General features: G+C 44.7%; 1 protein-coding gene and 1 pseudogene across 1 annotated transcript in view; both read right to left on the bottom strand.

Annotated features, from left to right (window-relative positions):
* The window catches only part of LOC141082349 (uncharacterized), a 48,707-nt pseudogene extending 26,009 nt beyond the window's left edge, over window positions 1-22,698 (bottom strand).
* LOC141082292 (uncharacterized) overlaps window positions 1-27,049 on the bottom strand; it is a 987,535-nt gene that overhangs the window by 479,541 nt on the left and 480,945 nt on the right. The gene's annotated exons all lie outside the window — the stretch shown is intronic.

Genomic DNA, 27,049 nt, shown 5'->3' with positions numbered 1-27,049 from the left:
TGCGTGCGCACAGAACTGCCTGTCGCATCTCCGGCCCCGCCCCCTGAGGCAGGGGCATAAGAGAAAATGCAGCGCTGGAGCCGGGAAAGGTAAGAATTGAGCCTACCCCCTTTAAACCTGATAATTTCCAAAATAACAGGGTGTGTGTTAACTTAAAAACAATCACAAGAGGGCAAGGAATGCTTGTCACAGATTGGAGGGGGGCGGGGCTGTGAGTCAGTGCTATGTGCGGCAGCAGGAGGAGCATGCATTCTTTCTCAGTCTCCTGGATAAGATCAGAGTGACTACTGCCGGGAGGGGCGGGGCAAGAGGGGACAGACTGTGGAACGTGAACTGGCAAAGAGCCGTTTAAATTTCAATTGGCTCCCTGCCAGGAGCCGGCTCATATGATTCACTATAAAGAGCCGGCTCTTAGAGCCGGCTCCTTCGGGAGCTACCCATCACTACTAACACCATAAGAGCAGAATCAGCCCTGTCAGACGGCGCTCCTTCCCTCCTGTTTCCGGCCCCTTATGGGGTATCTGCACTCAGGGGAAATTGTGGAACAAGTGGTTTCTGTTTTCTCCTCTTCTCCCGTGTGATAATTACAGACTTGGGGACAGAGCGACATTTTAGTGGGAACATTTCATTCCTCCGCTCAATGTTACACAATTCTGTGACCCCCTGAGGGTTAATAATCCTCCCTGCCCCCTAGATGAGCCCCCAGAGGTGGAGGGGGTAACATGGGGCCACTTGTGGGGTCTCTGCTGTTCTGGTGTCAGAGCTCGTCACACGTCACACGGCGTCCGCCGTCTATCCCAGCCACAATGGCGCCCCTTCCCTCCCGAGCCTGTGGGGTATCGGCCCTCAGGAGACACGGCGCACTGTGCGGCCTCAGCGCTCCTGTCACCTTTAGGACAATGATACATTGGGGGGAAAAGTCACATTTCTGTGAGGAAAACAGTAAATTTGTCATTTCTTCCTTCCACATTGCTGAAATTCCTGTCACACTGTCCGAATTCAGAGATTGTCCTGTCAGAAAGGAGACGACAGGGGGCGAAAGGGTTAACAGGACTCACAGGAGGAACCGGCCCAGAAAGCAGAAGGTCCAGGAGCGTCCGCCACATATATGACTGCTCTGTGCACACAGGACCTGTGATGAGGTCACAGGAGGGGAGGAGTCAGGGGTCACATGATCAGGGGCCTCAGTGTGTGCAGGACTCTGCTGTGCTGGTTGTCATGGTGCTGGATGAGGGGAAGTTTCTGTGTGGGGTCAGGAGGGGTTTACAGGGTGGATGTAGCAGAGCCGCGTGTGTACGAGGTGTAGGGAGCGGAGCCGTGTGTGTACGAGGTGTACGGAGCGGAGCCGTGTGTGTACGAGGTGTACGGAGCGGAGCCGCGTGTGTGCGAGGTGTACGGAGCCGAGCCGTGTGTGTACGAGGTGTACAGAGCGGAGCCGTGTGTGTACGAGGTGTACGGAGCGGAGCCGTGTGTGTACGAGGTGTACGGAGCGGAGCCGTGTGTGTACGAGGTGTACGGAGCGGAGCCGTGTGTGTACGAGGTGTACGGAGCGGAGCCGTGTGTGTACGAGGTGTACGGAGCGGAGCCGTGTGTGTACGAGGTGTACGGAGCGGAGCCGTGTGTGTACGAGGTGTACGGAGCGGAGCCGTGTGTGTACGAGGTGTACGGAGGGGAGCCGCGTGTGTACGAGGTGTACGGAGCGGAGCCGTGTGTGTACGAGGTGTACGGAGCGGAGCCGTGTGTGTACGAGGTGTACGGAGCGGAGCCGTGTGTGTACGAGGTGTACGGAGCGGAGCCGTGTGTGTACGAGGTGTACGGAGCGGAGCCGTGTGTGTACGAGGTGTACGGAGCGGAGCCCTGTGTGTACGAGGTGTACGGAGCGGAGCCGTGTGTGTACGAGGTGTACGGAGCGGAGCCGTGTGTGTACGAGGTGTACGGAGCGGAGCCGTGTGTGTACGAGGTGTACGGAGCGGAGCCGTGTGTGTACGAGGTGTACGGAGCGGAGCCCTGTGTGTACGAGGTGTACGGAGCTGAGCCGCGTGTGTACAAGGTGTACGGAGCTGAGCCGCGTGTGTACGGGGTGTACGGAGCTGAGCCACGTGTGTACGGGGTGTACGGAGCTGAGCCGCGTGTGTACGAGGTGTACGGAGCGGAGCCGTGTGTGTACGAGGTGTACGAAGCGGAGCCGTGTGTGTACGAGGTGTACGGAGCGGAGCCGCGTGTGTACGAGGTGTACGGAGCTGAGCCGCGTGTGTACGAGGTGTACGGAGCGGAGCCGTGTGTGTACGAGGTGTACGGAGCGGAGCCGTCTGTGTACGAGGTGTACGGAGCGGAGCCGCGTGTGTACGAGGTGTACGGAGCGGAGCCATGTGTGTACGAGGTGTACGGAGCGGAGCCGCGTGTGTACGAGGTGTACGGAGCGGAGCCGCGTGTGTACGAGGTGTACGGAGCGGAGCCGTGTGTGTACGAGGTGTACGGAGCGGAGCCGCGTGTGTACGAGGTGTACGGAGCGGAGCCGTGTGTGTACGAGGTGTACGGAGCGGAGCCGTGTGTGTACGAGGTGTACGGAGCGGAGCCGCGTGTGTACGGAGCGGAGCCGTGTGTGTACGGGGTATACGGAGCGGAGCCACGTGTGTACAAGGTGTACGGAGCAGAGCCGTGTGTGTACGAGGTGTACGGAGCGGAGCCGTGTGTGTACGAGGTGTACGGAGCGGAGCCGTGTGTGTACGAGGTGTACGGAGCGGAGCCGTGTGTGTACGGGGTGTACGGAGCGGAGCCGCGTGTGTACGAGGTGTACGGAGCGGAGCCATGTGTGTACGAGGTGTACGGAGCGGAGCCGTGTGTGTACGAGGTGTACGGAGCAGAGCCGCGTGTGAACGAGGTGTACGGAGCAGAGCCGTGTGTGTACGAGGTGTACGGAGCGGAGCCGTGTGTGTACTAGGTGTACGGAGCGGAGCCGTGTGTGTACGAGGTGTAAGGAGCGGAGCCGTGTGTGTACGAGGTGTACAGAGCGGAGCCATGTGTGTACGAGGTGTACGGAGCGGAGCCGTGTGTGTACGAGGTGTACGGAGCGGAGCCGTGTGTATACAGGGTGTACGGAGCAGAGCCCTGTGTGTACGAGGTGTACGGAGTGGAGCCGCGTGTGTACGAGGTGTAAGGAGCAGAGCCGTGTGTGTACGAGGTGTACGGAGCGGAGCCGTGTGTGTACGAGGTGTACGGAGCGGAGCCGTGTGTGTACAAGGTGTACGGAGCAGAGCCGCGTGTGTACGAGGTGTAAGGAGCAGAGCCGTGTGTGTACGAGGTGTACGGAGCGGAGCCGTGTGTGTACAAGGTGTACGGAGCAGAGCCGCGTGTGTGCGAGGTGTACGGAGCGGAGCCCTGTGTGTACGAGGTGTACGGAGCGGAGCCGTGTGTGTACGAGGTGTAAGGAGCAGAGCCGTGTGTGTACGAGGTGTACGGAGCGGAGCCGTGTGTGTACGAGGTGTACGGAGCAGAGCCGCGTGTGTACGAGGTGTAAGGAGCAGAGCCGTGTGTGTACGAGGTGTACGGAGCAGAGCCGTGTGTATACAGGGTGTACGGAGCGGAGCCCTGTGTGTAAGAGGTGTACGGAGCGGAGCCGTGTGTGTACGAGGTGTACGGAGCGGAGCCGTGTGTGTACAAGGTGTACGGAGCGGAGCCGTGTGTGTACGGGGTGTAAGGAGCAGAGCCGTGTGTGTACGAGGTGTACGGAGCAGAGCCGTGTGTATACAGGGTGTACGGAGCGGAGCCCTGTGTGTACGAGGTGTACGGAGCGGAGCCGTGTGTGTACGAGGTGTAAGGAGCGGAGCCGTGTGTGTACGAGGTGTACGGGGAGGAGCCGTGTGTGTACGGGGTGTACGCAGCGGAGCCGTGTGTGTACGAGCTGTACGGAGCGGAGCCCTGTATGTACGAGGTGTACGGAACGGAGCCCTGTGTGTACGAGGTGTACGGAGCGGAGCTGTGTGTGTACGAGGTGTACGGAGCAGAGCCCTGTGTGTACGAGGTGTACGGACCGGAGCCGTGTGTACGAGGTGTACGGAGCGGAGCCCTGTGTGTACGAGGTGTGCGGACCGGAGCCGTGTGTACGAGGTGTACAGAGCAGAGCCGTGTGTGTACGTGGTGTACGGAGCGAAGCTGTGTGTGTAGGTAAGCGTGGCCGATGGTGCAGTGGGTCCACATCCACCAGTGTTACACCAAGTAACTGTGCACACCTCACAACTTTTGAAGCACAGAAAGAGGCACAGAGCATGCGACGCGCATAGCAGCAAACTTTGGCCTCACCCTAATCCATGGCCATTTAGCACTGCTTTCTCCCCCGGCAGGAGGGGTTGTCAGAGGGGCGCTGGTAGTGATGGAAATTCAGCAGACGCCTGAGACTGCAGGGTGTAGACCCAAATCCGGGACTGTCCGCTGTATCCGGGACAGTTGGGACTAGAGATGAGCAGATGGATTCATGGCTCTCTGGTCCAGCGTGCGTGGGACCTGGGGATTATTTTTTGTGCCGTCATTCACAGTCGGAGCCTCCAGAACGTTCTCCTCTTTATGTAGCGTCACTATACGACATCCAGCTTATTTGTGTCTGTAAGGCCGTGTTCACACACTGCAGAAATACGGTGTTTTTTGTTTTCTGCAGGATCCGCACCATCTACTAAAACGATCTTCTCCCCCTTATTTGATGCGTTCTTGGTGCAGATGTGAAGCCGCGGTTTTAATGCGCTTTTTAGAGGACAGAAAAGCTTTGATTCTGCACTTAATAAAGTTTCTGCAGTTTTTTACCTGCGATTTTATTAGAGAGAAAAAAGCCCCAAATCGGCACAGATCAGCCGCGTGCCTTGGGCGCACAGCGGGCGCCTTTTATGGTAAAGTAGTTTTTATTAAGGATTTATTTGCATAAATGAGGTAAAGAAAAAGGGGAGACAGATTATAAATACCCAGTAATACAGACGAGAACAAAACAACAGCAATAAAGAGAAATGTAAAGTCATGAAAGATAGAGGCAGAATAAAGGGGAGAAAGGGTTAAGGAGGAGAACGGGGAAGGAAAAATAGGATTTTTAACCCCTTCGAGACCTTACCCTTTTTCATTTTTGCATTTCTGTTTTTCGCCCCCCCTTCTTCCCACAGCCATAACTTTTTTATGTTTCCGTCAGTATGGCCATGTTAGGGCTTGTTTGTTGCGGGACAAGTTGTGCTTTGGAACGACATCATTGGTTTCACCATATCGTGTACTCAAAAATGGGAAAAAATTTCCAAGTGCGGTGAAATTGCAAAAAAGTGTAACTCCACAACTTTTTTTGGATTTTCTTTCTACCATATTCACCAAATGCTAAGACTGCCCTGCCATTATGATTCTCCAGGTCATTACAAGGTCATAGACACCAAACAGGTCTCAGTTCTTTTGTATTTAAGCGGTCAAAAAAAATACATAATTTGTTGGAAAAAAAAAGTGTGCCATTTTCCAAGACCCGTAGCGTCTCCATTTTTCATGATCTTGGGTTGGGTGAGGGCTTATTGTTTGCGCACTGAGCTGATGTTTTTAATGATCCCATATTGGTGCAGATACGATCTTTTGATCATCCGTTATGGCATTTTAATTCAATGTTGCGGTGACCAAAACACCTTAATTCTGGCATTTTGACTCTTTTTCTCACTACACCGTCTAGTGATCGGGTTGTTCCTTGTTTTATTGATAGATCGGGCGATTCTGAACGCGGCGATACCAAATTTGTGTATGTTTGATTTTTCTATTTTATTTTGAATGGGGTGAAAGGGGGGTGATTTGAACTTTTATATTTTTTATTTTTTTATATTTTTAAAAACATTTTTTTTACTTTTGGCCTGCTTCATTAGTTTCCATGGGAGACTAGAAGCTGCCATAACTCGATCGGCTCTGCGATGATCAGATCACCTGTATGTAGCAGAATACCTCACTTGAGCTGACGTGTGCTGGGAAAGATGCAGGCTCACCGCCGGAGCCGACATCAAAGGGAGAGACGTTACCTGCGCCGTACTAGTATGGTCATGAAGGGGTTAAGGAACATGGGGAAAAGGGAAAGGGATCGAAAGGAAATGAAAAAGATTGGTCTGCACCGGATAGGCCGGGAAAGGGGTTACGGGACACATGTAATACCTTATATATAAAACATTTAAGAGGCGGGAGGGGAAGAGAAGGAATGGGAAAGGCGAGGAAAGAAAAAGGGGAGAAAGGAAGAACAGCAGTAACCAGGCGGAGAGACGAGAATCTAGAGGAATCCTGACTGTTACATCATGGAAGATACTGATTGTTGGAGTCTGATAGGGCCGCAGTTCTCATGAAATCTGCGCTCTCTGTGGTCTGAAGACCCTGCGGACCTCTGGGGTTTTGATGCATTTTCCCTTTATAGGCTTCTTCTGAAAAAAAACGTATTAAGAAAAAAAATGTATGAAGAGAAAATCGCCATCACATTTATAAGCGCAGAATCAAAGCTTTTCTGTACTATTAAAAAAGTGTTAAACGCGGCTTCATATCTGCCAAATAACATCAAATATGGAGGAAAATGCAAAAAAGAAGAAACGCAGCAAACGCACAATAATCAGGGAGGATTGTCACTGCGTCATCTGGGTCAGACATTTACAGAAGAAAGAACGCAGCATTTACGCTACGTGTGAACACGTCCTCCGTCCGCATCACAGCTTTATCACATTATTTTATGGGTTTTATAGAGAAAAATATCAATTACGCCATTTTGTTTTTCCCGTAATTTACCGATTCCTGTAAATAATCTGATCGCTGTGTTCTGCGGGTCATTACAGTTATATTGACACAACTATGTGTAGAAAAAAGAACACTTTCCTACTTTTTAAGTAAGAGCACGGTGAGGATAGAAAGGGAAACAATACTGAATTGTGTGGATAAAACAAATCTTGTTAATGTTCATTCAAAAAGTGATTACAAAAATGAAGAAAAGTAAGTTCATAGCACACAGAAATAAGTATTAGATTAAAAGAAGAGAAAACAAGCATTCGTTGGTTCTTACATATGGTCTTGAGGCATGATGCGGTCCGTGTTGGAAATTCTCAAGATATAAGAGATCTCCCTGAACAGGAGTTAGGTCGGCTTATACACTATTTTGACCCATAGGCCGGGGTCACACTAACCGACGCAAAATACGGTCCGTAGTTTACATGCGTAATACGGATGAATGACCCCTAAATAGTGCTCCGTATGTCATCCGTACTCAAGGTGTGGTCGCGTATTTTGCGCATGTCTGCATCCGTATGTAATCCGTATGGCATCCGTATGCGGAGATTTTCTCACAGGCTTGCAAAATGGACATGTAACGGTTTTGAGGCCTGCAAACTATTGAAATCATTAGCCTACACCCTATTTATTGCCTCTGTAACAGGTGGCTGCCTCCATTCTGTCCATTTTTGACCTTGCCTTGTCTAGGTGTGTTGGTGTTGTATGGCCAACATGACAGTCTGAGTTTCAACACAACTGAGCAGGTTCTCTTCAACTGGCTTTTGTCACGCTGCTTTGGATAGCCATACCCAGTGATAGTGGATCCGCGGAGGAGGAGACGCATGTGGGTCCATCCACTTTTGAGGCAACGACTCACAAGAGGTCATTTTCACCGCCTCTATTCTTCTCTGTGGGAGCATCCAGCTAAATTCTACCAATACTGTCGCATGAGCCTTGCAACATTTGATCTACTCTTGGAGACAGTGCGCCCTGGGATAACCTTTCAGAACACAAGGATGCGCAAAGCTAGACTGCAGAGGAGCGACTTCTACTCACATTACGGTATGTACTATACAACCACCTTCTCTATGTTCATGAGGTGTTGGCCAAAGTATGTGTCTTTTCGGATTTGTTTGGTTTGTTTTGGCCTCATCTTAGTCCAGATATATTTAAACTTACACACCAGAATGTTATGTGTAATATGTACTGAATATCACGTAGTCATTATCCTTGAAAAAATATGTGTGTTAGTAGATATGAAACCCCAACATTTTAGTTATGTATGTAGCTGCTGTTTTTCTCATTTTTTGGTTCTAAATGTCACATTTCTGCTGTTCTTCAGCTTCCTGTCCACTGGCCTGTCTTATGCCGCCCTCCACCATGAGTTTCTCATTGGAAGATCTACCATTTCTGGCATAGTCAGGCCAACATGTGGTGAAATCTGGTAAAGACTACATCAAGTCGTCATGCCCGAGCCCAGGATGGAAGACTGGTTGAGGATCTCAAGGGACTTTGAGGAGGAATGCCAGTTTCCTAATTGTATTGGGGCCCTTGATGGGAAACATATCCGGGTGTGTAAGCCGCCGAACTCTGGCTCCCAATTCTTCATTTATAAACAATACTTTTCTGTTGTATTTTTGGCTCTGGCCGACCCTCAATACAAGTTTATAATTGTCGACAACGGGGCCTATGGAAGGACGGGAGACTCAAGAGTCTTCAATACTTCCATTATGGGTCGGCGGTTACGCACTAACCAGTTAGATCTACCCCCACCACGCCAGCTACCAGGCTCAACTCAAGAATCAGTCCCTTATGTCCTTTGGCATTCTTTGTGCCAAATGGTGGGTCCTCCAGTCTGCCATTCAGCTGAGTGAACAAAATGTTAATGAAGCTATAAAAGCCTGTGTCGTTCTTCATAACTTCACCAGGATACATGATTGTTCCTCCTCTCCTCTGCTGGTGTTGTGCGTGGGTCGGACATTGTGCGTAGGGCAAGACCACATGTCAACCCTCAACGTAGACCGCTCTCTGCTCTCAAAGTGCGAGATATTTTCACAAATTATTTTATGTCACCTGAGGGGGAAACTTCTTGGCAAGAGCATGCTGTGTCTATGTTATAATTTTGTGCTTTTTGTCTGTGTAAATATATATATTTCAAACCCTTATGGTTCGCTCACTGTGTAATTGCCTTGGTAAGCGTATGTTATGAAATTTTTTCAAAATTGAGACACAGACATAAAATTGTGTAGACAAATTTTTACTTTTGTCTTTTTGGTTTTTTCAACCCATATTATTGCCATATGGTAAATGTGGCAATGGCCCAAAGTGGCCTTTTTGCTGATTTGCAAAGTTACAACCAAGACATTTGCTGAACCCAATAAAACAAAAACACAACATTATGCAAAAACAATATTCCAACATTACAAATGGTGGTAGGTCGGGGGAGAAGGTGGAAGACCAGCCTGTGTTTGCTGCTGGCTATTTTGCCCAACTTGCCCATCGCCTTGTGTGGGGGCATACTGTTGCCCATGATGTGGGTAGTGTACTGCCTACTGTGATTGTAGTGGGTAATGGGCTGACTGAAACTGGAGAGAGGCCTCTTGTTGGGGATGATAGGCCCGTGGCTCATACCCACCAAAATAGCCATGTTGTCCCCAACCAGGTTGGGACCAGCCTTCAACACTGGGTGGGAACTATTGGTGAGGTTGGCTCAAGGCAGACATATGTGGCTGCTGTGGTCAAGGTTGGGTAGGGAGAGGAAGGGGTTGAGGTGTTGGCCCACATGTTGGAGGATCCTCAGAGCCTGATTGAGCAAACATGTGTGGGGGGTCTAAGGCGCATCAGATTCCTTAAGGAAAGCTGCCACCTCTCCAGATATTCAAATAACTCATATGGGGTATTTGGGTGTGTGCTTGCGTCAAGCAGGATCTGAAAACATCCTCGAATACGTAGCCTCACCTCTCGGGGAAGGGGCCTAAGATACCGGGCCAGGCTGCGTGAGTACGCCTACTCCCCATAATCATTATTAACTTGAGAAAGATAGTTCAGTACCCCTGTGTCAACATTGGTACAGGTATCTTGGGCAGGGATCTGGCGCCTTCTTCTTCCTCGCCAGGATGGTCCAGCAGGCTGTGGGGGGTCCTGTAGCTGGGCAGTTGGGCTGCTGCTGATGTTGCCCTGCTCATCCTGTATGGCAGATGGTACTGCAGCAGATGGTCCTGCTTGTGGATGTGGTCCTGGTGGTGGGGTTTGTGGTGCAGGTCCACATGCAAGGGCAGGCGCTGGGTTATCAGATGAAGAAACTTGACCCATGATTCTTGGAGGGGGAGAAGATGGGTCAGCCACATCTTCCCCTACAGCCACAGAATTGATGATGGGCTCTGTATCTGAGCCAGTTTCCTTTTCCTTAAGGTTTGATTGAGTTCTGTTATGAAATATAACATAGCCAAAATTCAAAACATTAGTTTTGGCCCTGTAAAGTATCTGTGTAATGTGGTGTGAGGTATCTACTTACGGTCTCAGATCCAGAATTGGAGCGAGGAAGGAGAGGCGATCATAATACACATATCTGAGCTTTGTGGGGGGCCCGTATCACCACTCCTGGCCCGCTGCTGACGTTCCCGCCTGTACTGGTCGCGGATGCTGTGCCAGCGTCTCATCAAATCTTCAACTTCAATGTGACAGGAAATAATTTAAATTTCACATATTTGCAAGATAAAATTTGCTAAAAGTTGCATAGTCATGTGGCCTTTGAGGGTATGCTTTATACCCAGGGTGGCATATATAATTGGGGCATCCAGGCCAGATACACAAGGTCACAATAGCTCAGGGGTCAAGTAACTACTCATAAATTGTTTGCCTAGGAGGATGAGGAGCTTGTGGACAGGGACCAATTATGTCAGGGTAAAACAATGGATCAAATAAAAATCTACACACCTCAAGAGGCTAAAAGGCCAAGCACAGGAAAGAGGGGGGCCTTATTCCAAATGGCTGTTTTGATGTGAGGTAATTTGAAACACTTGTTTTGGTTGTACTTACTCATTTGCTGCTGCTCCTCACGTGGCCGATCACCAAAATCGTGGAACATCTGGTGACATATGCGCCTCCATGACGCCTACTTTCTTGCCTGGTTGGCATAATGGGCATCACGTTGGTCCCAGATTTCCGGCCACTCCTGCATTAACACAATTAGCATCTCCACATTGAGGTAGTAGGGTGCCATGATGCTCCATGGAGGCGTACTTCCTGGATGTCTGGAGCGTTTTTTGAGCTAATTAGCAAGTCTATGCATCCTGAATATTGGTTGGCCCATTTCCTGTGACCTGCTGTTAAATATTAATCGGTTGTTAATTTTTTATTACACTCAGTTCTGTACTGAATGCATTGCTTTTGGTGACACTATATGCTATTTCTGTAAGTTTAGCTCATGGTAAATGTCAACTCCACTACATATGTAAGTTTAGCTCATGGTAAACGTCAACTCCATATATATATAGACCACGTGCTCTAACAGACGGATATATATGTTGGGACTTACTCTAGGGGGGTGCTCTCCTTCACTACCATCTGAAGGGACATCACTGTTTGGACACTACATTGAATGAACAGCTGGTATGTAACTGAATCACCATGTGTGACATCGAGAGAAGCTCTTAACAGAGACAGACGCCATTTACCATTCGGAGTTCCAGGGAAAGAAGGATACAAGCTTAGCTATGAACAAATGGACAATCACTTTAAAATCATTTCACCTCATTTTATGTTTTTCTGTAATAATCTTTTTTGATGGAAGAATCCAAATAAACCACTACATTTTTTATAAGAACATTGTCATATTTTAGAGTATCACATCTGGTAACAAGTACTGAATAATATACAAGAATATGTATTTTTAACATTGGAGAGCCAGCCATATCTGAATTTTTGTCCTTTTTTTTTTGGCGGATTTCCCTCAACTTGCCCGAGGGGGAATTTTAAAGAGCTTTGCTAATGTCAGATGTGCAAGTTATCAGGAACTCCACTACTATGTACAAGTCACAAGAATTAGACAGAACCTAGAAGTGAGGACTAAGAATTGCCAGATGGATTGAGAAGTACTACAAGTGCCAGACGTGCTGAAGATAGACGTGTGAAGACAAGAGCCCAGCGTTGTCATCAAAGGAACTACAAGCTGAGATATTTCAAGGTAATAAATATGGATGTCATTTCTTCGTTTTCTAAGCAGAGTAAACTGAAATTTATGTCTGTAGACGAGTCTAATTTGGATGTATTATGGCTCAGCTTATATGCAGAATGTGAAATGGAAACTCTAAAGTTAGATTCTAAGCTGTTGTCCTTTAATAGAGAAAGAGAGAAATTGAAAAATATTTTACAAATGATTGATGTATTTCACAAACTTGTATCAGAGAAATCCAAAAATTATTGTTGTGTAAAGGAAAATAGTGATGTTTCCGAGATTCACTGTAACGCAGAGAAGCAGTTACAAGAGGTAGCAGCCATTCAAGGTGACCTTGCAGACGTGGAATAAGATGGAGAAGTAGGAGGAGACTTCAGAACTGACATAGATGCTGTACAAGGAAAGATGGACCACTAAAAATAGACGACTCACAGGCCCAACTCCGAAGTAAAGTTAGGAAAAATTTGTTAAAATTATGCAAAATCATTCCTGCATATGATAACAAAATCCATGTTTGTAGAAACTCTGGGGTTTTTGAAAGCTGTGTTGACAAATTTGATTTGACTAATGAGGAAAGAATCAGTTGTTTAAAATGTGGATCCCTGTAACCTTTTCCAGGCGGTTATCTTTAAAGATATCTGGTGATAAACATGTGAACTTAAATGATAAAGACAGATTAAAAATTCTGATTCTTTTGTGCATCAAATGAAAATTATCCAGATATTGATATTCTTCAAAAATTAAGGATTGGTCGGAAGGAATGCACTTATACATTTATGTCCATATTTGATCGCTTGTACAGAATGCTCATTGAGAATGTCAAAACACAGTCCATGATAAAGAGTTTTGTAAATAAATTTGGGTTTCTAAATCCTGCATCTCGTGTTATTGCGTCACAAATAGATTCTTTATTTGAATGTGCGCAATCCCTTGATTTTGCCAGAAAACACGAGAATCGTGAACGGGAAATAAATCATGCTAATTTTGTAAAGACAGGCAGAGTAAAATCTTATCAGAAGCCGGTATCAAACTATCCCTGTAATCAAATCTATGAAGAACGAATAAAATCACGTTTGCTTTAAGCCTTATGGAATGATGCAGACCACCGAAAAATCTTCACAGTTTGAGTTAAGAAAAATTCAAAGTTCTGATCTTCTTCTTTCTGTAAAAAAGATGGCGGAATTTGACAGACAGAAGCAGGTGGTGAGTGACATCATGGTCTGTAAACTGAACACTCTGCTCAGGCAATCCATCAGCTTCAAAATCGCAAGAACTTTTCAGGATATTTTTTGCAGAGAAATAAGATTGGGTTTAGGAATTGGCTAAAAAAGTAATTATATGTTGTGTAAAAGTGTTATACAATGTATTAGTCAGTTATATGTAATTATTATATAGAGTATAATTCTGTAGTTCTATAGCTTTGTAGATATACATATTCATACAGTATATATAGAGTGTTTGTAGAAGTAGAGATTGTAGATCTGTATTTTTTTAGTGAAAATTAAAATTTACTCCAGTAATAATATTTAGAATTATGAATATGATATTAACCTTCTCTTTTATTTTTCCTTAGAATTTTCATTTCAAAGCAGGACTTAATCGGGAAAAATTCTCTTAAAAGGATTTATGCCTTTATTTACACAGGAAGTTGCAATAATTGCATGATTTCATATATTTAACACTTAAAAGAAAATAACTAACTGCATTTTAAATGTGTTCTGTGTGTGCCTTTATTGCATGGCTTGACATGACAAACCACAGCATGTGAAATCTGAACCTTGTTATAATAATAAGTATACCATGTCCCTGGGTTTAGTGCTGTAATTTAGCCTGTTCTTTAGTGAAAAGAAATGTCAACTCCACTACATATGTAAGATTAGCTCATAGTAAATGTCAACTCCATATATATATATAGACCACGTGCTCTAACAGACGGATATATATGTTGGGTTTACTCTAGAGGGTGCTCGCTCTCTCTCCTTCCCCACCATGAGACACAGACTCGAGGAGTCATCTCTGCTCGGACACGACATTGAATGGACAGCTGGTATGTAATCTAATCACCATCCATAGAAGCTGCGTACTACAAGACAGATGCCTTTTTTCAGAGTTCTAGGAAAGAAGGATCTATGAACAAATGGACAATCTCTCTTTATAATCATGCATCTATTTTTATGTTTTTCTGTAATAATCTTTTCTTTGATGGAAGAATCCAAATAAACCACTACATTTTTTTTTATAAGATATTGTCATATTTTATAGAGTCACATCTGGTAACAAGTCCTGAATAATATACAAGAAAATGCATTTTTAACAATTTACATTTGGAAGTAATAAAGTTTAGTTTTATCCTTTTGTCAGCAAAGAGGAATGACAAGAGATAACCCCTTTAAGAAGATCCAATTTTGGTTAAAACGATTCCAACAATCTAAACAAAAAAAGGCTTCTTCTCTATGTGACATCTCTGATGTTTATTAACAGTTGATTTCCAAATAAAATATTTCCCACATTAAGAAAATGAAAAAGGCTTCTCCTCTGTGTGACTGCTCTGATGTTTAACAAGATTCTCTTTCTGGTTAAAACATTTCCCACATTCTGAACATGAAAAATGCCTCTCCTCTGTGTGGGTTCTCTTGTGCCTAACCAAATTTGAGTTATGCCTAAAACATTTCCCACATTCTGAACATGAAAAAGGCTTCTCCCCTGTGTGAATTCTCTGGTGCCCTATCAAATGTGAGTTAAGATTAAAACATTTCCCACATTCTGAACATGAAAAAAGCTCCCCTGTGTGAATTCTCTGGTGAATAACAAGGTCTGATTTCTGTTTAAAACATTTCCCACATTCTGAACAGGAAAAAGGCTTCTCCCCTGTGTGAGTCCTCTGGTGCCTAACCAAGTTTGAGTTATGATTAAACCATTTCTCACATTCTGAACATGAAAAAGGCTTCTCCCCTGTGTGAGTTCTCTGGTGAATAACAAGGTCTGATTTCTGTTTAAACCATTTCTCACATTCTGAGCAGGAAAAAGGCTTCTCTCCTGTGTGAGTCCTCTGGTGCCTAAACAATTTTGAGTTACAATTAAAATATTTCCCACATTCTGGACATGAAAAAGGCTTCTCCCCCGTGTGAGTTCTCTGGTGAATAACAAGCAGTGATTTATGTGCAAAACATTTCCCACATTCTGAACATGAAAAAGGCTTCTCCCCTGTGTGAGTTCTCTGGTGAATAACAAGCAGTGATTTATGTGCAAAACATTTCCCACATTCTGAACATGAAAAAGGCTTCTCTCCTGTGTGAATTCTCTGGTGAGCAACAAGGTCTGATATCTGAGTAAAATATTTCTCACACTCTGAACAGGAAAAGGGCTTCTCCTCTGTGTGAGTCCTCTGGTGCCTAACCAATTTTGAGTTATGATTAAAACATTTCCCACATTCTGAACATGAAAATGACTTCTTTGCTTTAGGAGCAGTTTGTTTTTTATTGCCTCTTTTGTGACTTTGATTTTCCTTAGTAGTCAGTAATGAATCAGAAGATGGGACCTGTTTCATAGGATCAGATGACAGATCTTTGCTGTGAATGGATGATGCTATATCTGGAGTAATAGCAATCACTTCAGTTGTATCTTGTAGGATCTCAAGATCATCAGATTTAAAAATTGAAGATGTCAGCTGTCCCTCTGATCTCCTGGTACAGTTATCTGCTAAGATAAAAAAAATCAATAAAATATCCCTGAGTTTTATAATTTTGAACATTTCTACTTAAACTGCCCATAAAAATGGCAAGCTATGTAAAAAACTTTAATTATTTCCCAAGACAATGACAGTTCACAGTCTAATAGAAAACCTTGTTGGATGAACCAGTAGTGTGTGGTGTTCAACTGTTTGTTCATTCTGCCTCCCAAATATCAAATAAAAAGAAACCAATCAATGTTATGTAGGCGAAAATAATACCAATTCTCATCTCACAAAAAACAAGTCCCCACTCAGGTCCATCATCTGTCAATGGATAAACAGAGGTTCCCACACTATTAGGGGCTCAAAGGCTGTTGAAAAGCAGCAGAGTTTCTATAAACCAATCCAGCAAAATCCGCTCTCACTTCGGAGTCTTGCAGTGTGCGCAAACAACATTTAGGATCCCTGTATTTAACAATATTATAGTGAGAAGAACCCCCTTAATTTGCGGTGTGTGTCTCCTGGAGCACAATCTGGGCACTATGTGCTGGGTAATAAAATGGCAAATGTGTAATTTTCACTCTAACATCCACTGCGTGTTAATTTCCGGAAGTGGCTGTGGAGTCAAAATATTCACTCCTCCTAAGGATTATAACCCTCAGTGAATTAATTTGTAAAATGGAATCACTTTATGGGGATTTCGACTATTCTGGTTTTCTGTCATTTAGTTATGTTAGGGCTTCTGCATATGGTGTGTCCAATCTCATCTGGGATCTGTTCCTGCTGTCCAGCTGGAGTAATCTGCTCCCTACTTCAGCAAATTGGAAAGTACCACACCCTACTAAAGCGCAAAGCACATGGCCGGAATCTGCCAGATACAGCACTGTTCTCCTCTGGTTCAGTCCTCTGTGCTCAGCTTGCGGCTTGTGTATTTGTTCCCTGCTGTGACCATGGCCAGTTTACTGACTACTCTTGTGTCTTTGCACAAGAACCGGATCTTATTGTTACGAATATTTCTGCACATAATGAATATAATGGTCTCAATTTCTCTGAGCAGATAGCATTAACCCCTTCACAACCAATGACGCCACGTAGGCGTCATGAAACCTGATACAAATCTGACCAGTGACGCCTATGTGGCGTCATGACTTTAAAGCCCCCCTGCGGGTCGGGTGACCTAGGTCACTGAAAGGTCACCCGACCCGCAGATACAGGGGGCTTTGTTCTTCAGCATAGGGGGCGTGGCTTCACCCCCACGTGACTACGATCGCTCTGATTGGCTGTTAAAAGTGAAACAGCCAATCAGAGCGATAGTAATATTTCATCAATGAAAATTGATGAAATATTACAATCCAGCCATGTCCGACGTTGCTGTAGCATCGGACATGGCTGGTGACAGCGATCCGACCCCCCACCCATTAACGGGGGCGATCTGCCCCCCGCCACTGAATGACAGCGGCGATGTGCCGCCGCTGTCATCATCTACCCCACCGCCTTCCCTCCGCTCCCCCCGGCTTCCGATTCCCCCCTCCCACCTCCCGGTACTCACCGAGTGCTGTTATGGCTCCCGGTGTCCCGCGGTCCCGGACCATGGGCGCTGCCATATTGGAAAATGGCGGGCGCATGCGCAGTGCGCCCGCCGGCTCCAATTTCCATTCATTCATTTTGATCACTTTCACAGTGATCTAAATAGAATGAAATGTAAATAAACCCCCTGTTTATCACCCCCATAGGCAGGATCAACTGATAAAATAAAGAAATTATTTTTATTTTTCCATTAGGGTTAGGGTTGGAAAGAGGGTTAGGGTTGGAAAGAGGGTTAGGGTTGGAAAGAGGGTTAGCGTTGGAAAGAGGTTTAGGGTTGGAGAAAGGGTTAGGGTTGGAAAGAGGGTTAGGGTTGGGAAGAGGGTTAGGGTTGGAAAGAGGGTTAGGGTTGGAAAGAGGGTTAGGGTTGGAAAGAGGGTTAGGGTTGGAAAGAGGGTTAGGGTTGGAATTAGGGTTAGGCTTGTGGTTAGGGTTGGGATTAGGGTTAGGGGTGTGTTGGGGTTAGGGTTGGGATTAGGGTTAGAGATGTGTTGGGGTTAGGGCTGTGGTTAGGGGTGTGTTGGTGTTAGGGTTGAAGTTAGAATTGAGGGGTTTCCACTGTTTAGGCACATCAGGGGGTCTCCAAACGCGACATGGTGCAACCATTGATTCCAGCCAATTTTGCGTTCAAAAAGTTAATCGGTGCTCCCTCCCTTCCAAGCCCCGACGTGTACCCAAACAGTGGTTTACCCCAACATATGGGGTATCAGTGTACTCAGGAAAAATTGCACAACATCTTTGGGGGTCTAATTTCTCCTGGTACCCTTGGGAAAATAAAAAATTGGGGGCTAAAAAAATATTTTTGTGGAAAATTTTTTTTATTTTTTATTTTCACATCTCTGCGTTATAAACTTCTGTGAAGCACTAGGGGGTTCAAAGTGCTCACCAGACATCTAGATAGGTTCCTTGGAAGGTCTAGTTTCCAAAATGGGGTCACTTGTGGGGGGTTTCTATTGTTTAGGCACATCAGGGGCTCTGCAAACGTAACGACGACCGCAGACCATTCCATCAAAGTCTGCATTTCAAAATGTCACTACTTCCAGTCCTTATGTGTGCCCAAACAATGGTTCCCCCCATATATGGGGCACCAGCGTACTCAGGACAAACTGTACAACAACTTTTGGGGTCCAATATATCATGCTACCACTTTGAAAATAAAAAATTGCTGGCTGAAAATCTTTTTTTTGAGGAAAAAAAATTATTTTTTATTTTCACTGCTCTGCGTTATAAACTTCTGTGATGCGCTTGGGGGTTCAAGGTGCTCACCACACATCTAGATAAGTTCCTTGGGGGGTCTAGTTTCCAAAATGGGGTCACTTGTGGGGGGGTACCCAAACAGTGGTCCCCACCCACATATGGGGTACCAGTGTACTCAGGACAAACTGGGCAACAACTTTTTGGGGTCCAATTTATCCTGCTACCCTTGTGAAAAAAAAATTGCTGGCTAAAAATAATTTTTTTTGAGGAAAAAAAAATATTTTTTATTTTCACAGCTCTGCGTTATAAACTTCTGTGACGTGCTTGGGGGTTCAAGGTGCTCACCACACATCTAGATAAGTTCCTTGGGGGATCTAGTTTCCAAAATGGGGTCACTTGTGGGGGGGTTCCACAGTTTAGGTACATCAGGGGCTCTGCAAATGTTACATGATGCCCGCAGACCATTCCATCAAAGTCAGCATTTCATAATGTCACTACTTCCCTTCCGAGCCCCGACGTGTACCCAAACAGTGGTCCCCACCCACATATGGGGTACCAGCGTACTCAGGACAAACTGGAAAACAACTTTTGGGGTCTAATTTATCCTGGTACCCTTGTGAAAATAAAAAATTGAGCACTAAAAAATATTTTTTTTGAGGAAAAAAAATATTTTTTATTTTCATGGCTCTGCGTTATAAACTTCTGTGATGCGCTTGGGGGTTCAAGGTGCTCACCGCACATCTAGATAAGTTCCTTGGGGGGTCTAGTTTCCAAAATGGGGTCATTTGTGGGGGAGCTCCAATGTTTAGGCACACAGGGGCTCTCCAAACACGATATGGTGTCCGCTAACGATTAGAAGTAATTTGCATTTCAAAAAGTCAAATGGCGCTCCTTCCTTTCTGAGCCCTGCCGTGTGCCCAAACAGTGGTTCCCCCCACATATGGGGTACCAGCATACTCAGGACAAACTGGACAACAACTTTTGTGGTCCAATTTCTCCTGTTAGCCTTGTGAAAATTAAAAATAGTGTGCTAAAAATCATTTTTGAGGAAAAAAAATATTTTTTATTTTCACTGCTCTGTGTTATAAATTTTTGTGAAGCACTTGGGGGCTCAAAGTGCTCACTACACATATAGATAAGTTCCTTAGGGGGTCTAGTTTCCAAAATGGGGTCACTTGTGGGGGAGCTCCAATGTTTAGGTACACAGGGGCTCTCCAAACGCGACATGGTGTCCGATAACGATTGGAGCTAATTTTCCATTCAAAACGTCAAATGGTGCTCCTTCCCTTCCGGACCCTGCTGTGCGCTCAAACAGTGGTTTATGACCACATGTGAGGTATCGGTGTTCTCAGGAGAAATTTTTTAACACATTTTAGGATCCATTTTATTCTGTTGCCCATGTGAAAATGAAAAAACTGAGGCTAAAAGATAATTTTTGTGAAAAAAAAGTACTTTTTTTTTTTTACAGATCAATTTGTGAAGTACCTGGGGGTTCAAAGTGATCACTATGCATCTAGATAAGTTCCTTGGGGGGTCTAGTTTCCAAAATGGGGTCACTTGTGGAGGAGCTCCAATGTTTATGCACACAGGGGCTCTCCAAACGTGACATGGCAACCGCTAAATATTCCAGCATATTTTCCATTCAAAAAGTCAAATGGTGCTCCTTCCCTTCTGAGCCCTGCCGTGCGCCCAAACAGTGGTTTATGACCACATATGAGGTATCAGTGTACTCAGGAGAAATTGCCCAACAATTTTAGGATCCATTTTATCCTGTTGCCCATGTGAAAATGAAAAAATTGATGCTAAAAGAAAAGTTTTGTTGGAAAAATTAAAATGTCCATTTTTTCTTTCCACGTTGCTTTAGTTCCTGTGAAACACCTGAAGGGTTAATAAACTTCTTGAATGTAGTTTTGAGCACCTTGAGGGGTGCAGTTTTTAGAATGGTGTCACTTTTGGGTATTTTCTGCCATATAGACCCCTCAAAGTGACTTCAAATGTGAGGTGGTCCCTATAAAAATGGCTTTGTAAATTTTATTGTAAAAATGAGAAATCGCTCAACTTTTAACCCTTATAACTTCCTGACAAAAAAATATTTTGTTTCCAAAATTGTGCTGATGTAAAGTAGACATGTGGGAAATGTTATTTAGTAACCACTTTGTGTCACATAACTCTCTGGTTTAACAGAAAAAAAATTCAAAATTTGAAAATTGCAAAATTTTCTAAATTTTCACCAAATTTCTGATTTTTTCACAAATAAACGCAAAAATTATCAACCTAAATTTACCACTAACATGAAGCCCAATATGTCAGGAAAAAACAATCTCAGAATCGCTAGGATCCGTTGAAGCGTTCCTGAGTTATTACCTCATAAAGGGACACTGGTCAGAATTGCAAAAAATGCCCTGGTCATTAAGGTCAAAATAGGCTTGGTCATGAAGGGGTTAAAGAATTTGAATGAGTTACATTCCACTAATACCATTGTTTCTAGGGATGTTTTTCAAGCAGAAAATTTATGCATAAAAAATCCAAGTTTTTATCCCATCCAGTCCAGAGCTGAGTGCATGGACAAGTTTCAAAATGTCATGAAGCGGGAACTCAAGAGCTGGACGTAACAATTAAAGCACAGAGGCAAAAAAGTAATTTGAGTCACAAACAGCAGAGAGCCAATGATGAAATTAAAAAAACAACTGAAATATCAATTGAAAAAGCAGATAAAGGTGGTCTGATCGTGATCATGGATACCGCCCAATACAGGGATCAAATGAATGCTTTATTAAGTGACAGTTCTACATACAGAAAATTGCCTCATGATCCCACAAAGGATTTTCATAGAAAGGTGTTTAAACTCGAAAGCACAGGTAGATTTTTTGAAAGTTGATTTCCCTATTATTCCTACAATATATGGGTTACCTAAAGTGCATAAAAGTGCATCACCACCCCCTATGCGCCCCATTGTATCGGGCGTTGGGTCTCTCACTGAACACCTCAGCCAGTGGGCAGATTCTTATTACAACCACTGGTTACACAAGTTCTGGGGTTCTTGAGAGACTCAAAAGACGTACTACATCAATTTTCAAATGTGGTTTGGAACAGTGAATTTCAGTGGATTGGCTGCGATGTCACTGCCCTTTACACCTCTATCCCTCAAGACATTGCAATTAGAGCACTAGAATTTCACTTGTACAAATACAGTAATTATACTAATGAATTATGTAATTATATTGTGCAGGTCATTCATTTTCTGATGCTTCATAATTATTTCTTCTTTGATGGGGACTTTTTTCTGCAATGCAGAGGAGTATCAATGGGCGGCAAACACTCGCCATCGGTGGCTAATCTTGTCATGTCGCATTGGGAGGAGGTAATTCTATATTCTGACAACAATCCGTTTTTGTCCAGCATTTTCTGGTATGGCAGATACATCGATGATACACTCCTTATTTAGAGTGGTGATGTGTCTGCTATATCAGAATTAGTGGAGTATTTTAATTCTAATGATTTCAATCTAAAATTTACATTTGTGACCCACATGTGATTTCATTCTTGGACCGCACACTGAAGGGTGTTGCAGGTGCTGTTATCAGCACTGCTACATTCTGTAAACCACTTTCTGGTAATAGTATACTACATGCTTCTAGTAGCCACCCCAGGCATACTATTAGATCTATACCAGTGGGGGAGCTTACTAGAATTACCAGAAATTGTAATGATGACAATATCTTGAAAAAGGAAATGAATTCATTTTGTGACAAGTTGGGAAAAAGAGGTTAGACTAATTGGTGTCTTGATAGAGCAAAGAAAATTGTGCACAAAAAGAAAAGACATGATATGTTGTTACCTAGGGCAGATAATAATGATAAAAATCAAGATACAATTGTTTTCTCTGTTCAGTACAGTTCTCAGTTCAATACCATTAAGACACTTATTCTAAAACATTGACCCGTTCTATTTGAAGATGACGTTTTATCTAATATTTTGCCCAAAGGTTGTCAAGTGGTTGCAAAAAAAGCCAACACTTTATCGGATATGTTGTCTCGGACATGGTTGCATTGCTGCGGTTTTTATCGTTGTGGCACATCTAAATGCAGAACATGTGCACAGTCCGACATTGTCCACTCTTTTTTTGATAGCACCAATTGCAATGAACATAAAATAAAACAATATATTAATTGTAATAGTAAGAACGTAATATATTTGTCTGTTCAAAGTGTAATCTGAGATATGTGGGCTGCACACCTCGCACGCTCAAGACTCGCATATCTGAGCACATAACCGATATTTCATCTCCTTCTAGTGATAATCGATCTATTTCATCTGCGTCCAGACATTTCATTAATGAACGTCAAAGAAGTGCTGAATCTTTTCGTGTTATGGGTATCGAGAAAATAATGCCACACACAAGAGGTGGAAATTTAAAGAAACGTCTTCTAACACGAGAAGCATACTGGATTTTTCTTATCTGAACACGTTTTCCCAATGGATGGAATGCCAGAAGAGAAATGATGTTCCATTATTGATGCTATTAATGTAATTATAATCTATATGCATATGTTTTTTTCATTTTTTCTCTTTTTTTATATAAATGCCTGCCTTTTCTTTTTATATGGATTTCATAATTCCTTCCGTTTTTTATGTATATATAATTATTTGTGTACTATAGTTATTTTGTTTCCTTTTTTTTCTTTTCACATCATGTGTTTTAAATTTGACTTTATTGGGTGAAATGAGTATAAATTGTAGTAACAGCCAGGGGAAGTAGCTTTGAGAAACAACAAGCTTTTGTTCGAAACGCGTAACCCAACATCTGTTACTCATGTGAACGAATTTCTTCTTTTTTGTTCTGGACTTATTTTTAAACAATAAATTGGACTTTTTTGTGAAGCTGGACCCTTTCTCATCTTTTTTCTGTGCATTTATTCCCTGTTGTGACCGTGGCCCATTTACTGACTACTCTTGTGTCTTCTGATTCTGTCCTTCTGGTTCTGACCCAGCTACCTGACTATGCCTCTTGCTATCTAACACCACAGAATAGCAGGTAACACCATGGTCCAAGCCTAGGGGTCCCAATGTAAGTCCAGATCCATGTAATGGTGTTAGATGAGCAAGTCAATCCTTGGCAGAGGCATATCTAGGCTTTCTGGCACCCGGGACAAGAATTTGGTTTGGCTCCCCCCCACACACATTAACTCCCATCCCCACTCATTAACCCCCCACACACATTAACCCCCTTCCCAACTCATTAACCCCCCACACATTAACCCCCATCTCCACTCATTAACCCCCATCCCTTCATTAACCCCCCCACACATTAACCCCCATCCCCACTCATTAACCCCCCACACATTAACCCCCATCCCCACTCATTAACCCCCCACACATTAACCCCCATCCCCTCATTAACCCCCATTCTCACTCATTAACCCCCCATCCCCACTCATTAACCCCCCCACACTAACACCCCCCCATCTTCGGTGTCTTCAGCTCCACAGTGGAGCACTTACCACCAGCGTTCGCTCTGGACGCCAGGGAGTGACGTCAGCAGTGTGATCACATGACCTGATCACACTGCTGACTTCGCTATGGCCCGGCGGTCAGAGCTTCAATTGTACTGGCGTCTATATAGACGCCAGTGCAATTGTTCCCTGGGAGCTGGCATGCGCACCTTCTCTGCGCCAGCTGTCAGCTTGACAGCTGATACAGAGAACCACCGACTCTCAGGCCGGGGGGGCGGCAGAACGCAGCCGCCATGGAGGACACTGCGGACCGCTGCATTAGGCGGCCCAACTGCGCCCCCTGCCAGCGGCGCCCGGGGCAACTGCCCCGGCTGCCCCCCCCAGATACGCCCCTGATCCTTGGGATATGGACAGCAGAGAAGATAGTGCCTTCTGGTGGACATCTTTTGAGCTGCCAGTTGACCACGAACAGTGCTCCGAATACATTGTGTCTGCAAACTATTCCAGCTAGATCTGCATTCAAATAGCTAAATGGCGCTCCTTCCCTTCTGAACACTGCCATGTGCCCAGACAGTAGTGTACAACCGTATGTAGGGTATAGTGCGAAGCTGGAAAATAATTTGTAAGATCCATTTGTTTTCTATTATCCTTTGTGAATAATTTATCACCACATAAAGTGACACACGTCAGATATTAATAATGGGGCCTGATTAGGAACTACTGAAACAATCAAACTCCACAGTCTCCATCAGTAATAAATGAGCAGCTAGTGGCGAAACCTCTCTGGTGTAATTAACGTATGGGTTTCGGAGACTTCACAATCTAAACTATCGTAAGCTCCAATATTTTCTGTCAGATGAGTTTCAAGAAGAAATATTCGGCATTTAAAAAGAACTGTGTATAAGGCCGGTTTCACACGTCCTGATATTTCCGGTACCAGAGATGTCCATTGTGTGTAATACTGGTGGCACACGTGTGACAACCATGTGCAGCATCAGTACCACATGGATGGCCGACAGGGAAGAAGCGCTACAGTAAGCGCTGTTCCACGGTGGTGGGTGCTGAAGATGCTCTCATCATTCTCCTCTGCTCTGCTGGCGGGGAGAATGATGAGAGTTAGTCAGAATGATGACAGCAGGTGGGGGCTTTTGGGACTATTACTCCCATCAACCTACACCTGCTGCTAAAAACAGTGACAGCAGGAGCGGATGATGGGAGTATTCCTCACCCATCGCCTGCACTATAACTAAATAAATGAATGAAAAAAACGGCGTGGGTTCCCTTGTATTTTCTATAACCAGTCTGGCAAAACTCACAACTGGGGGCTGCAACCCTCAGCTGTCAGCTTCAGCAAGGCTGGTTATCAAAAATAGAGGGGTCCCAAAACAGTTTTTTTTAATTATTTAAATAAATAATTAAAAAGCCGCGTGGGGTCCCCCCCATTTTTGACATCCAGCCTTGCTAAAGCTGACAACTGGGGGCTGGTATTCTCAGGCTTGTAAGGGTCCATGGATATTGACCCCTTGCCTAAAAATAGCAGCCCGCAGCTGCCCAGAAAAGGCACATCTATTAGATGCGCCAATTCTGGCGCTTTGCCCGGTTCTTCCCACTTGCCCTGTAGTGATGTCAATTGGGGTTCATATTTGTGGGGTTGATGTCACCCTTGTATTGTCAGGTGACATCAAGCCCATGGCTTAGTAATAGAGAGACATCTATAAGACACCTATCCATTACTAATCCTATAGTTATATGGTAAATAAAGACACAGCCAGAATAAAGTCTTTTATTAGAAATAAAACAAAACACAGGGCAAGTGGGAAGAGCATGGCAAAGCGTTGGAATTGGCGCTTCTAATAGGTGTGCCTTTTCTGGACAGCTGCGGGATAGTAATTGTTTAATCTGTATTTGTATCTTTCAGTTAATGAGATTCTCATGCTTCGGGGTGAGGTTGTGGGAGTGGTTGTGGGAGTGGCTGTGTGCGGGGACTTATGTTGTGCTCTGCGTACATATTCATCTGTATTGGCTTATGACACTGCTCTTTCAGTGACCTGCCCCCTATTTTACATAAAAAAATTACATCCAGAAAAATGTCACCGGTGATGGAGGGGCCTGCACAGTACCATCTATAAGTAAGAGATATATGCTACTGGATAGGCGCCGCCAGTGTCATTTGTAAATTTTTTTTCTAAGCCTCAAAATAGCCACAATATTATAGGCTGTTGTGAATTCGCTTTCTGGTCTCCCTCTGGTTATTACTGAAGGTAGTGGAGCTAGGCAGATCAACAGAGGGGCTGCGAGTTCTCTTTCTGGGCTCCCTCTGGTGGTTACTGGAGGTAATGGAGCTGATCTGATTGACAGAGGCTTGCCACCTGATATTGATGATGACGATTGGAGATCTGGGGTTTCAGATTGTGATTTAAGACAACCGACTCCTCTATCCCTGCTGGTGATTTGCTTCCTGTTCCTCCTGAGGTCTGATTTCTCCAGCTCTGTCCCTACATTTTCAGCTAAGTGGTTTATTTGCTATTCTGTTTGCATTTGATCTGGTTTTGTCTATCTCTTCTTGGTGCGGGTCAGCCAGCTCCGGCTGGGGCTGTGCTGAATCACCGCCCATATGTTACTGCTTGTGCCAGTTTGTTTTATCCCGTTAGATTGGTATATTCTGAAAGCAGAGCAAAAAGAGACCAGAGTGCTGATATAGTGGGGGGCGAAGTAGTGTGACTTCAGTGTTTTTTGCATCAGACGTGTTGGACTTTTTGCAGGGTTTTTTTGCATGATTGCAGACAGTGCCTTTCCTATCGTGTCCTGTCTGGTCAGTGTGGGTCCCCTCATTTGCTCAGTCTATTTTCCTGCCTGTGTTTGTGTTTTCATCTTCTCTCACCGACAATATATGTTTGGGGGCTATCTATTCCTTTGGGGTCTGCTCTGGGGCAGTTTAGATTTCCCCTTTCTTGCTTTAGGCTTAGTTAGCTCTACAGCTGTGCCGAGGCGTCTAGGATCATCGTTGGTACGCTCCACGGCTACTGCTAGTTGTGTGGATAGGATCAGGGGTCTGCAATCCGCTTAGGTACCAACCTCTCTGGTTTTCTGTGGCTTAGCCTGGACCTGCTCTCCTCCTCGGTGACCCATTCATAACAGAATCACCAGCCCAACTGTAGACTCCAGTGTACTCCAAAGAAGGAAGGAATTTCAAAAAAAAAAAAAAAAAGTGTCAGGATTTTTTTTAATATA

Source organism: Dendrobates tinctorius, unplaced genomic scaffold (genome assembly GCF_039654945.1).
Source record: "Dendrobates tinctorius isolate UK_male_01 unplaced genomic scaffold, ASM3965494v1 ptg000017l, whole genome shotgun sequence".
Taxonomy (NCBI): Eukaryota; Metazoa; Chordata; class Amphibia; order Anura; family Dendrobatidae; genus Dendrobates; species Dendrobates tinctorius.
Note: the sequence above shows the minus strand (reverse complement) of the source record. Positions and strands in the feature narration are given on the sequence as shown.